At 34.2% G+C, this 11,474-nt stretch overlaps 1 protein-coding gene across 1 annotated transcript in view; it reads right to left on the bottom strand.

The window, feature by feature from the left end:
* Nucleotides 1–11,474, bottom strand: part of LOC138693303 (lachesin-like) — a 1,195,137-nt gene that overhangs the window by 831,606 nt on the left and 352,057 nt on the right. Inside the window, exon 2 of the mRNA XM_069817176.1 lies at nucleotides 4,439–4,488. The gene's annotated coding sequence lies outside the window, so the exon portion shown is untranslated. The remainder of the gene's footprint in view (nucleotides 1–4,438; nucleotides 4,489–11,474) is intronic.

Raw genomic sequence — 11,474 nt, 5'->3', positions numbered from 1 at the left:
GGAACCCACAGAAATACTGTAGTCTAAATAAATAATTGAAATTAATATTACCGAGATATCTGGGACGTTAAAAAATCTAATTCCCTATAAAACAAACCAGTATAAGCAACAGATGCAGAACATTTGATAAGAAGCAGATCAATAAGAATTAATTACGCTGCAGAAAGAATTGGAGTGACGTGGAAAATAAGGGAAAAGTCATTGTTTTCGAAGAGATATTGTTACTGATGGCGATAGGGGAGGTTGCAGCAGAAATAACAACTTGAGTGAAGGCGGTAGAGCGAATGTTTCTTTCCTTCCCCTCTATCACTTAGGTCTGGTTTTAATGGTCCTCCAGCAATTTTCCTTGTGTTCCGAGGGCAAGTCACCCTTCTACTGCATCTGGAGACCATCACCCCGGCCTTGTATTGACCCTTCCGCCACGATTAACCAGTTTATTACCCCTTGCAGGAAAGAATCTCTCGGAACTCTTAGTATTAAACTCTGGTATCCACTTTGAGTATCGAATAGATCCTTAAGCGGCACATAAAATGAGCATTCTAACACAGTGCACTGTCTAGTATAAAATGTCGCTAATAGAGTTGAAGACGGTATATTCCTGCGCAACAGTGAGTAGACTCTATGCGATAGATTACCGGAGAATCACTTATTTTATTCCACAAAGTACAAATAAAAATTAACGATTATCATGATTATCGGATGAAAATAAATGGTTCTAAAAGTAAATCTATAACATTTTGTAAAACCCTAGAGGAAACTAGTCTAAATTACAAATTCAGTTGTCGTAATACCGCAAGAACAATGTTGTAAATACCTAGGAGTGTATTTAAACTCCAAACTTTCTTGGGGAGAAAATGTTGACAATGTTACGGGTAAAGCATGGAGGGCACTTCACTTTATTATGCGAATCTTGAAAAAGGCTAGCCCCAAATCGAGGGAAACAGCATATCTAACGGTAGTGCAACCGTTTATGGAATACGGAACTACATGTTGGGATCCCTATAGATTAATTCAGATAAATTCCTGAGAAAGAATCCAGTATAGGGCAGCTAAGTTTGGGGTTTGGTGTGCAGTGAGTGCGAGTAGAATTATCGGTCCCATATTTTTCGACACAACATTGATTCACACGTTTATGTAACTTCAATTTTAAATAATTTTTTCCCCGCAACTAACAAGAAATGAACGATTGAGTGGCTGGTTTCAACAGGATTCAGCTACAGCGCACACCGCTGCGAATTCTATGCATGAATTGCGAAGTGTGTTTGGTGACAGAATAATTAGTCGAGGATTGTGGCAATCAGTCAATATGAACTTTTGCGAGTGAACCAGAATTGTTTTCAGAGTTTAGGGAATGTGTTCGAGTTGAAGGTCATCACTTTCAACATCTGTTGTGATGCAGGTAAGCCTAATGTTAGTAGAGTAATTAGTGTTCCGTATCCATGACTTGCCGGTCGTTTACGTGTAATTCTGGCGGCTGGCGCGTCAATCTTCACCCAATCCAAGGCCGCAGCGGAACTGTCCGGCCGAGCTAGGAACGCACTGTATAATATGTACAGCCTTATACAAAAAAAAAAATACAGATCTCTTGTAGCGTGAATTTGTCTTAGTGCACTTCGAGCAGCTCCTGGTTCACACGATTACCGTAGAGAAAGGATGTTTATTTTGCACCTATTTTACCCCTTGAACATATCTTTATTATAGATTAGTTATAATACTTTATCTATAAGGAGACAGAAAAAGAAAGGAGCAAACAAAGCAAAGGAAGAACATAGCGGAGTCGTGCGTAAGAAATTCATTCACGTGTAAGCCAACGCTTTCATGGAAATCAACATAATTTTTCCGAAGGGAACTTAGCGTATGAAAGCCGGTCATTTTTCAGTTTTGTCTAAAATTATACATCTTACAAGACACACTTTTACAGTTGTGGTAATTAATTGTTCACATTATGTTTGTTTCCTCCAATTAATGATAAATATCAGTATTTAATCATATATATTAGACAGACTAAGGAACGAAGATGTGCTACAGAGAAGAAAGAATAATGATGAAACTGATCAGGAAGAGAAAAAGGAATTGGCTGGATCACTGGCTGAGAAGATGCTGCTACAGAAGAAAAGTTTGGGTCAGAATAATAGATCAGATGATAGGCAACATGAGGAAAATAAGGGGAAGGCGAAAAATAGGGAATATTGGAGAATACTATGTTTGCAGTGAAATACTTGCCCTTGAGCAGAACACTATGAATGAAAGAATCAATAAATAAAATATTTCCATTTAATCTACACAACAATCGATCTTAGATTTCAAATTTGTAAAGAATTGAATATGCTACTGAATGAACAGTAATTTAAACGGTAGTATGGATCTATTAAACGGTAGTTATAGGTTAACATCTAATGCTGAACGGTGTTTCCTATTAATACTTGAAAGAAACATTTCTATTACAAAGAATATTCAACATATAAAATATCTGTAGCCTGTTTTTGTTCTAATAGCCAATGCAAATACATCCCTCTAAGTAGCGTAGGCTACTCGAATTCATTCTAACCGGTATGCAACTAATCACTTTTGAAATATCAGAAAAGTCATACCTGTCGGTATTTATCATACATTTACCCTGAAGTGATATAGTCTACTCGTATTAAAATCATTCAAATGACCTTTAGAACTGTCCTAATATCAACTAGTTAAACTACAATCCACCACTGTCACCGTCCTCTAACAACCCTATCGCATAGCATCATTTAGTCTGTATTTACGTTCTCAGTCGCTCTTATAGTGCTATTACGTCTGAAAATGTCGAGTTGGTTCTGGCTGGATTAATTAATCACTTTCGCGCACATATAAAATTAAAACCTTGGAGTTACCAACCTTTTAATCTGAGTCATCACGTTTACATCCACGTGAACGAATTGGAATGATCACATTATAATGGAGTTTTTCCTAGCCTTCATGTACAAGCTATAATTAAGTTCAAGTTTACATTATGAATGAAACATTGCAGTCAATGCATTTGGACTCCAAGTGGAGGATCAGCTAAATTTAGCCTATAGTGAATCCATCCCACTGTCTGTCAAACAGTGATGCAACGTTGTCCTGCGAGTGGGACGTGACAACATCGGAACGAGTAAAAGTACTCACTATGCCAACTTTCAAATATGTATGATGCACGGATTCATTCAATAACAAGACCTATTGCAAAACCACAAATGACAACTGAAGCGAAAATAAACTAGCGTAATTATGCCACAATAAGCCTAAAGATGTATCTGGTCAAATTTCCTAGGTGATTAACTGAAAATTGCAAGCTGTAGGCTGTATGATATACATTAGACACTCCTTCATTCCTAAAAGTGAAATTGAAAGGTTTTCAAACATGAAAACATTTTCTTTACCTGCAATTGGAGTGAGAAAACCTCAGTATATATCTTATGTAAAAATATTCTGCTCTTTTGTAAACAATATAGGCTAACTTCAAAGTCTTTATTTTACGTTATTTTGAATATTAATGACATCAATAATAAATCCAACTTGTATACAGGGTAAAAGATGTTCAATGATAATCCTTTTAAGGGACGAATCCTTATCTTGACTTGAATTGTAAATTTATCTATGATTTTGTTCCCTTATGCTTAGATTATTTTACGTGGTAATTTTTTTATCCCATTACCTTTTTAACACATTTACAAATGCACATTATGTAAACGTTCATACATTGCAAGTTTTAAGTTCCAACAAATATTTTGCATAATGTTCCTGCCACATTCACAGTGTAAGAGTAAAATACTCTTAAACTGTGCTTTAATTAATATAATTCACTTTATGTAATTGATGTTTGGCAACAATGTTACCGAAATATAGACACGTGATGAGTTCTGCAGGACGTGTACGTCGTATGGCATGTAGAACGTTTCGCAGGGCTGAGCGTGCAGTAGGCAGTGAGTCTTTACATCCATTCCCTTCACTGCTGTGGAGAAGGGTTACAAGTTCTATTTGATTTACTGCGATGTTGCCATTTTTTCTACAAAAAAGTCGATTTTCCACTTAAGAAACAACGAAAAATGGAAAAAAGAAATGTTGTTCTTTTTTCTTAAGAATTTAGTTTGTGCTGTTACTGTCATTGAACCTTCCACCTTTTATACGACTATTTCCGACATATAGCTCATAACGACACCCGAAAGTTCAATAAGTAGGCTTACGCATAAGTTTTTCGTTAAGATATCCACAGGCTTGCATATATTTATTTTAAATCCAATAGATTCTTAGTGCCAAGAATAGAAATATCAAGTTAGTTAACGGAAATATAATTAAAAATATCACAATTTCAAAACTGTGAGATGTTAAGTATCACTATATATTCCAAAATATGAATATAAATATGTAGGCCTATATAAAAATCAGCATAATCTATTAAAATTTAGAATATTATTTGACTTACCCTTGCAAGTCGAACGGACGAGCTGCAGCTTACGCCATATAACCCAGAACCTGAAAAAGAAAGATATAATGTTAAATTTACCAGTTAATAGTTATTAGTTAATGTACGAATGCGTTTTTCTGAGGAGAAGTCTGCAGTATGTTTACATGAATACGAAATGCCTTCATGCAGAGTGTGTGGTTAGTTTCAGAAATCCCCTTCGACACAGATAATATCAAATGAGTATTTTATTTAGTTACGAGTACCTGTTATGAAACTTCTTGTCAAATATAATGTGTGCGAGATCGTGCGTATTTGCTTGTTTTCCGCACAGAACCAATACGCGGTAAGTGAGAAATACCACATACAGTATTCCCAACGTAACACACATAAGAATTTCCCTCTTCTTACCGCTTAAGCGCGACATTCATTTTACTGCTTTAGGCTTTTAACATATTATTTTAGAGACGTTTAACATAGTAATAATTATAAATTGGAAACTTACCACTGCAATTTCACCTAAATTGTAATGTTTATTATTGTTTTTAAATATTTGCAAAAATTAAGTAAAGTCTACTACTCCACGAAACTTATTGCATTCCTGATACAAGTAACATTAAGGAAGCCGTGAAAAAATCAACAAGATTCCAGATGCCGATGTCATTACTGCAATATGTTATATAAATAATATTGTTAAAATATTAAAATGAAAAATAAATCATTACATAACCTTACCGTTTGTTTTAAGTTCGCATTTATAGACTGGGGGGAAAAAAAAGACAGACGTATATCACGGCCTGCTGGAGTATAGTAAACACAAAAAACATTTTATAGCAACAATGTTGAAGAAAGATATTTTGGTTTTCCGAAGTTGCCGTCATTGAACAGAAACCAAGATGGAGATTTCATTGCAACTAATTATAAATTCGTCTTTCGACCATGAAAACGTCAACATACCGCTCTTGTAACGTATATTACTATTATTACACATTTAGTTTACTGTAATTACTTCAATTAATAATAAGGCGATAGAAGGAAACAGGCGTACACTGTCTAACGTATACAAGCAAGAAGAATTATAGCATTATTACTATTATTATTATTATTATTATTATTATTATTATTATTATTATTATTATTACTTAGAACTACTACAAATTTTAGGGTTCATTTAACTAGTATACATAATGAAACATGAAACACAAGTATATTTGTTATATCATTAATTTAGCACCATATCACTAGAAGCATATCGATATGTTTAGGTAAAAGAGCTTATAGCACAAAAGAAATATTATTTCATAAACAGGTATAATTAAGTTTTAACATATTATTAGTAGCTATTTTGTGTGAAGGAATGTAAGTATAATTGTAAAAAAAACAGGTCTTCACACTTTGTAATTAAATTTTAAATAAATACACTAATTACAACAAAAAGTCACATTTAAAAATAAGGATTAAGCCCTTTCACCTAAACACCATCGATATGAAATGTGAATATGGAGAAGAATGGAGCATATGAAATGGACAGACAAAATAAGAAATGAAGCTGTGCTGGAAAAAGTGGGTGAAGAAAGAAAAATCAAACTGATCAGGAAGAGAAAAAGGAAACTGGCTGGGTCACTGGGTAATAAGAAACTGCCTACTGGAAGGAATGAATGGCGGGAAAAAGTTCGTGGAAGAAGAAGATAGGCCTATCAGATGATAAACAACATTAAAATGTATGGTTCGTATCCGGAGACAAAAATGAAGTCGGAAAATAGGAAAGATTAAAGAATGTTGGGTTTGTAGCGAAAAACCTGCCCTTTGGACAGAAACTATGAATGAATGAATTCTAATCTACCAAAATATAATTTCGTACCGAGTAGGCTATTTCATTTGTGTACCTAGGAAATATTTAAATATGAGTGATTTAGTATTTATAATTCATGTTACGCACTTCGCCCGTGCGTGCATGCGTGAGTTCCATTCCCGCTTTCGTAAATTACCTAGAATAGTAGGGTTCCTCCTAGGTTCCCCCAACTTTAAAGTGAATGTCAGGTAATTCTAGGAGAATCTTCGACTACATGCTATATACCACCTCACTATCACCAAGTCCATCAAGGGTATAGAGAGTGGAAGTGAAATAATCCTGCAGCTTTTCAGAGCAAATAGCTCATGCTCTATGTAACAAAAAAGTGTAATATCATACCGTATTGGTAAAAAGTTTATGCTCGACCATGCCGAAACGTAGTAATTATACACCTGGTAGCAGACCTTTAATGCATGTCATTAAAGTACACCTACTCATTAAAGGTCAGGTCTTTCAGTCAATGACGACTCAGGTTACAACTGTTCAGCCAATGACAGGTCAGCTTTCTACCGTTATAAAACCGCAAGTATCGATTATTCTCGGATATGCAATCGAAAGAGAATTAGCGAAAAGTCACGGAGGCTGGAAATCCAATATTGTCGCAGAAGGTTATGTTCTGTTACTATAATAATTAGCGTTAATTGTAAATAATATTCAAATAAATTCAATTTGTCATCTCGTTTTTCAATGTCTAATTTAATTTCAATGTTATCTCTGTAGGTTCTTATGGCCTAGCAAGGTCAATGTGGATATCTGTTCCTCGGAAAAAATCAATACTTTCGCGTCTGTGCACATCTCACAACATATGGAACATTGCTGATGGTCAGATACAATTGAAATTAATAATATCAGTTATAAATATGGTCGAGCATAAAAAGTCGTATGAAACTCGCCTATAATGGTAATTAAGAAGCTCGTATGAAAATTATGAAACTCGCTTGCGCTCGTTTCATAAACATCCATACTCACTTCTTAATTACCTTCATTATAGGCTCGTTGCATAATGTACTATTATAGTTTTCTCAGAAAAAATGTTTCTTCTCAAATATTTGATATTCACTTATTAGGTAACTACTGTGAATAGGGTCGTGATTTTTGTCCATATCGATAGAAAATCTAATAAAGAATAATTTATTCCTCTGGCGTACTATTTCCATAGCGTGGACAGTTTACAAGTAAATTTAATTTAAAACCTACTAATTTCAAAACCACTAAACGATGCGAAACAGATTGTAATACTGCAGTCAGAGAGAGATTCTCGTCTTGTCAAGGTCAATAGTACGACAGGGATGTGGCTCGCGTAGCAATCTACCAGCTATCTCCTGTAAAAAATAATATACTACGAACTATAACCTTGGGAACACATATTTTACAACGTTCCTACGTACGTTTAATGTTAAATTTAAGATGCTATACGTAAAACTCAGAACTCTGTGAACAATATTTTCGTATTGAAATAAATTTATACAAGCGGTTTACTCCGAAACTTTAATATTAAACATGGTAAAAATTAGGTAATCACATGCTATACTATTTCCTCCCCCCCCTCACATAATGAATAATGCATTCTAAACTCTTGATATTTTTAATACTTTTAAGTATGGAAAACAGGTTTATAAACATTCACTGAAATTACATTATCTCACGCTTCAAATATTGTACAAGAAAATATCTACTTCGGTCATAAGTTTTGTACAGAATGTAATTGTAATGGAAAAAAAAAACTTTCGATATTCAATTTTCAATGTTGTACTTCTTGGTTCCACTAGAAAACTGTACTATAATACTGCAATAATACCTTTTACAAAAAGTAAACTCAAGGAAAAAAAAACTTTAGATTTTCTGAAACAGACTGCAGCCAATGCTTTTAGTATATTTACTATAACAAGAGACTAGCAACTAACTTTCGAGCAATCGAACTCTCAGCAGAGCTGTCGACCATCAAGCAACTGCAGAAATGTCGAACCACGACTATGGCAAATGCCATCTATGGTTTACTTTGACAGTTCCGACCTGGGGAGACAGACCTTAGTTCGTTGACTTCTTACGAGAAGAAATGTTACTGTGTTAGCGGCGATGTTGCCACACTGCTAAAATTTTCAACTTAATTTTATAATTAACCGTTCATTTAATCACAAAACCTAATATAGGTCTTCTATTCATTTAAGTTTACCCTGTCGTCCCTTTGAAGCTGCAGGATTATTTCACTTCCACCCAGTATTCACTTAGTATTTCACTCAGCCTCGTTAAATAAGCAAAAAAATAATTATATATTTGTAAATTCTTACGTATTGCAGTGAAAATTCTTAATTTAGGAATTCTGTTGAAAAAACTGTGTTATTTGGAAATTGTAATATGATAACATGATAATAATTGGGCGATGATGGAGTGGAAAAGGCAAAAAATCAAATACCCAGAATGAAGATTCACCACATAAGTTTTATTCTCAATATTAATATCACAATATTTGTCCAGAAACGAGTCATAGTCTTATCTTCCAAGTAACGAGAAATTGCAGCAGATTTTTGGGTAGTACAATCTCTTTCCTTGTAATTGTAAGGTCAACAAGATTGAACCGTTAAATTTATTCTGGAGCCCGTAATTCAGAAAGATGATTCTTTTAAGCATTCGAAAAAAAAAATGAAGTTCTATATTACTCGTACTTCCATTTCTAAGCTATTTTAAGTATTTTCATCATCCTTAATAACCCCACGCCTTCAGTCCTGTTTGAATTCAATTTTGGATCTAGTGGAAAAGATGGTAACCACTCGACCACACGGTAAACACAGTTAAATTATTTAATGTGTGTAGCGTAGTGAACTGCGACGAAAATGGTTAGGAATTCTTCATTGTAGGAGTATTTACAGAGGAGTTAACACAAATATCCGCTTCAGAATTCACAAACATTTGTTACTGAAATTTTACTTTGTGCTCGAATTCTCTCCCATTTCAAACATTTATATTGGAGGCCAAATTACTACATTGGCTGGTAGTTTTCTCCAATAATCACTCCACGCAAACTCCTTCTGCGCTGGTCCCATGGGGAAGCCGCCGTGCACAAATATTGATTTCGGCAAAATTAGTAATCCTTGACAAACAAGACAGCTGCTGGAAATGAAATTTTGCAATTACAGTTTATGTATTTAAGATAAAATTATATTCTCTTGGCTTTACAAAGATGCCGCGGGATTTCTCCACCGTTCCATAATATATTCTCAAAGGAAACATAATTAGAAATGAATTAGTATGTAACGGAAATTGAAAACTGTCTACAATTACGTGACAAAGAAGAGAGCGTAATATATGAGTGTATTTTCGCCATTGGTACTTAATATGGGCAATAGTGACATCCGAAAAAGACAGAGAGCCGCATTAACACCACGGGAAAACTGCATCGCGTTCGAATCCTCCTAGAGCATGGATGTTGGTCTGTTGTTAATAACATGCTTTCTGTTGCCTTAGTGGAAACCCTGCATCATGCTGAACCCAAGTTCCTTGATTCTTGTCTTGAATCTATCTAGTAAAAAGTTAACTGATCAAAAAATGTTGAAGCAAAGACTCTTAAAAAGGTAATTTACTACTGTGTATGTTACCTCTCGTGACCAGAATATTGTACGAAATGGAAATACATTAATATTATTGGAGATTTATCCTTCAAAGAGGTGGAATAATTCAGATATCTTGGAGTAACAGTAACAAATATAAACGACACTCGGGAGGAAATTAAACGCAGAATAAATATGGGAAATGCCTGTTATTATTCGGTTGAGAAGCTTTTGTCATTTTGCCTGCTGTCAAAAAATCTTAAAGTTAGAATTTATAAAACAGTTATATTACCGATTGTTCTTTATGGTTGTGAAACTTGAACTCTCACTTTGAGAGAGGAACAGAGATTAAGGGTGTTTGAGAATAAGGTTCTTAGGAAAATATTTGGGGCTAAGGGGGATGAAGTTACAGGAGAATGGAGAAAGTTACACAACACAGAACTGCACGCATTGTATTCTTCACGTGACATAATTAGGAACATTAAATCCAGACGTTTGAAGTGGGCAGGGCATGTAGCACATATGGGCGAATCCAGAAAAGCATATAGAGTGTTAGTTGGGATGCGGCGGGAAAAAGACCTTTGGGGAGGCCGAGACTTAGATGGGAGAATAATATTAAAATGTATTTGAGGAAGGTGGGTTATGATGATAAAGAGTGGATTAATCTTGTATAGGATAGGGACTGATGGCGAGCTTATGTGAGGGCGGCAATGAACCTGCGGGTTCCTTAAAAGCCATTTGTAAGTAAGTAAGTATGTTACGTATTGTGGTTGATATCTTTTTATTAAATTATACTTTTTACCTTATTTTAGCTGAATTTTCAGAACTTAAGTAGGCCTATCGTATTTAGGCATTACATATCGATGAAAATTTACGATGGAATAAACGTAATATTATACACTAGACTACTAGAGCAATAAGCTAGACATGAATTAATTAATTTTTTGTTACAATAAAATTGGATCATATTTACAGTTTATATTTTACGTAAAATTTATTTTATTTCATTTTAATCTACTCTCCAGACGGATTATTAGAATGTGGAAGTACTTGTAATAAAATTTTACTCTCACTCCAATAATATTTGTTCAGGAAATAATAATTAAATTAAAATATGTTTTAATATACTGTACCTCTGCATTAGCCATCAAAACAATTTTTCTGTTTTGAATGTTCTTAAAATTAGACAAATTTATTATAATTATGTACTTAATTTTATACTCAAAAATCATTAAAAAAATTTGAAATTGTGTCATCTGTGCGTCTAGTTTCAAAACCGCCCCAGTCACTGAAGGCAACATTTTCAGTATTAAGCAAAAACCTCCAGGGACGAACCGATGATAATTAAAAATGTTGTTATTTCATTGTTGTACATAATTATTGTACATTTAGTTTTCCTTCATATTTAAAATCTATTTCGTAATTTGTATACAGGGACATCATTTTATTTTTACTAACATTTTTAATATTAACCTGGCTATATCTTTGGATTAAAGGTCTAGAACCGGAAACACCGCTTGCTCCCCCTTCCAAGACTGGAATTCGATGATACTGGCGTAAAATACAAATCACTTTACTACGTATAGGAGGGAAGAAATGTAGTTCATCAATTTATGTAAACTAGGAAATATTGCAATTTTGAGTTTGATAATTTTTATTA

Source organism: Periplaneta americana, chromosome 17, assembly GCF_040183065.1.
Source record: "Periplaneta americana isolate PAMFEO1 chromosome 17, P.americana_PAMFEO1_priV1, whole genome shotgun sequence".
Taxonomy (NCBI): Eukaryota; Metazoa; Arthropoda; class Insecta; order Blattodea; family Blattidae; genus Periplaneta; species Periplaneta americana.
Note: the sequence above shows the minus strand (reverse complement) of the source record. Positions and strands in the feature narration are given on the sequence as shown.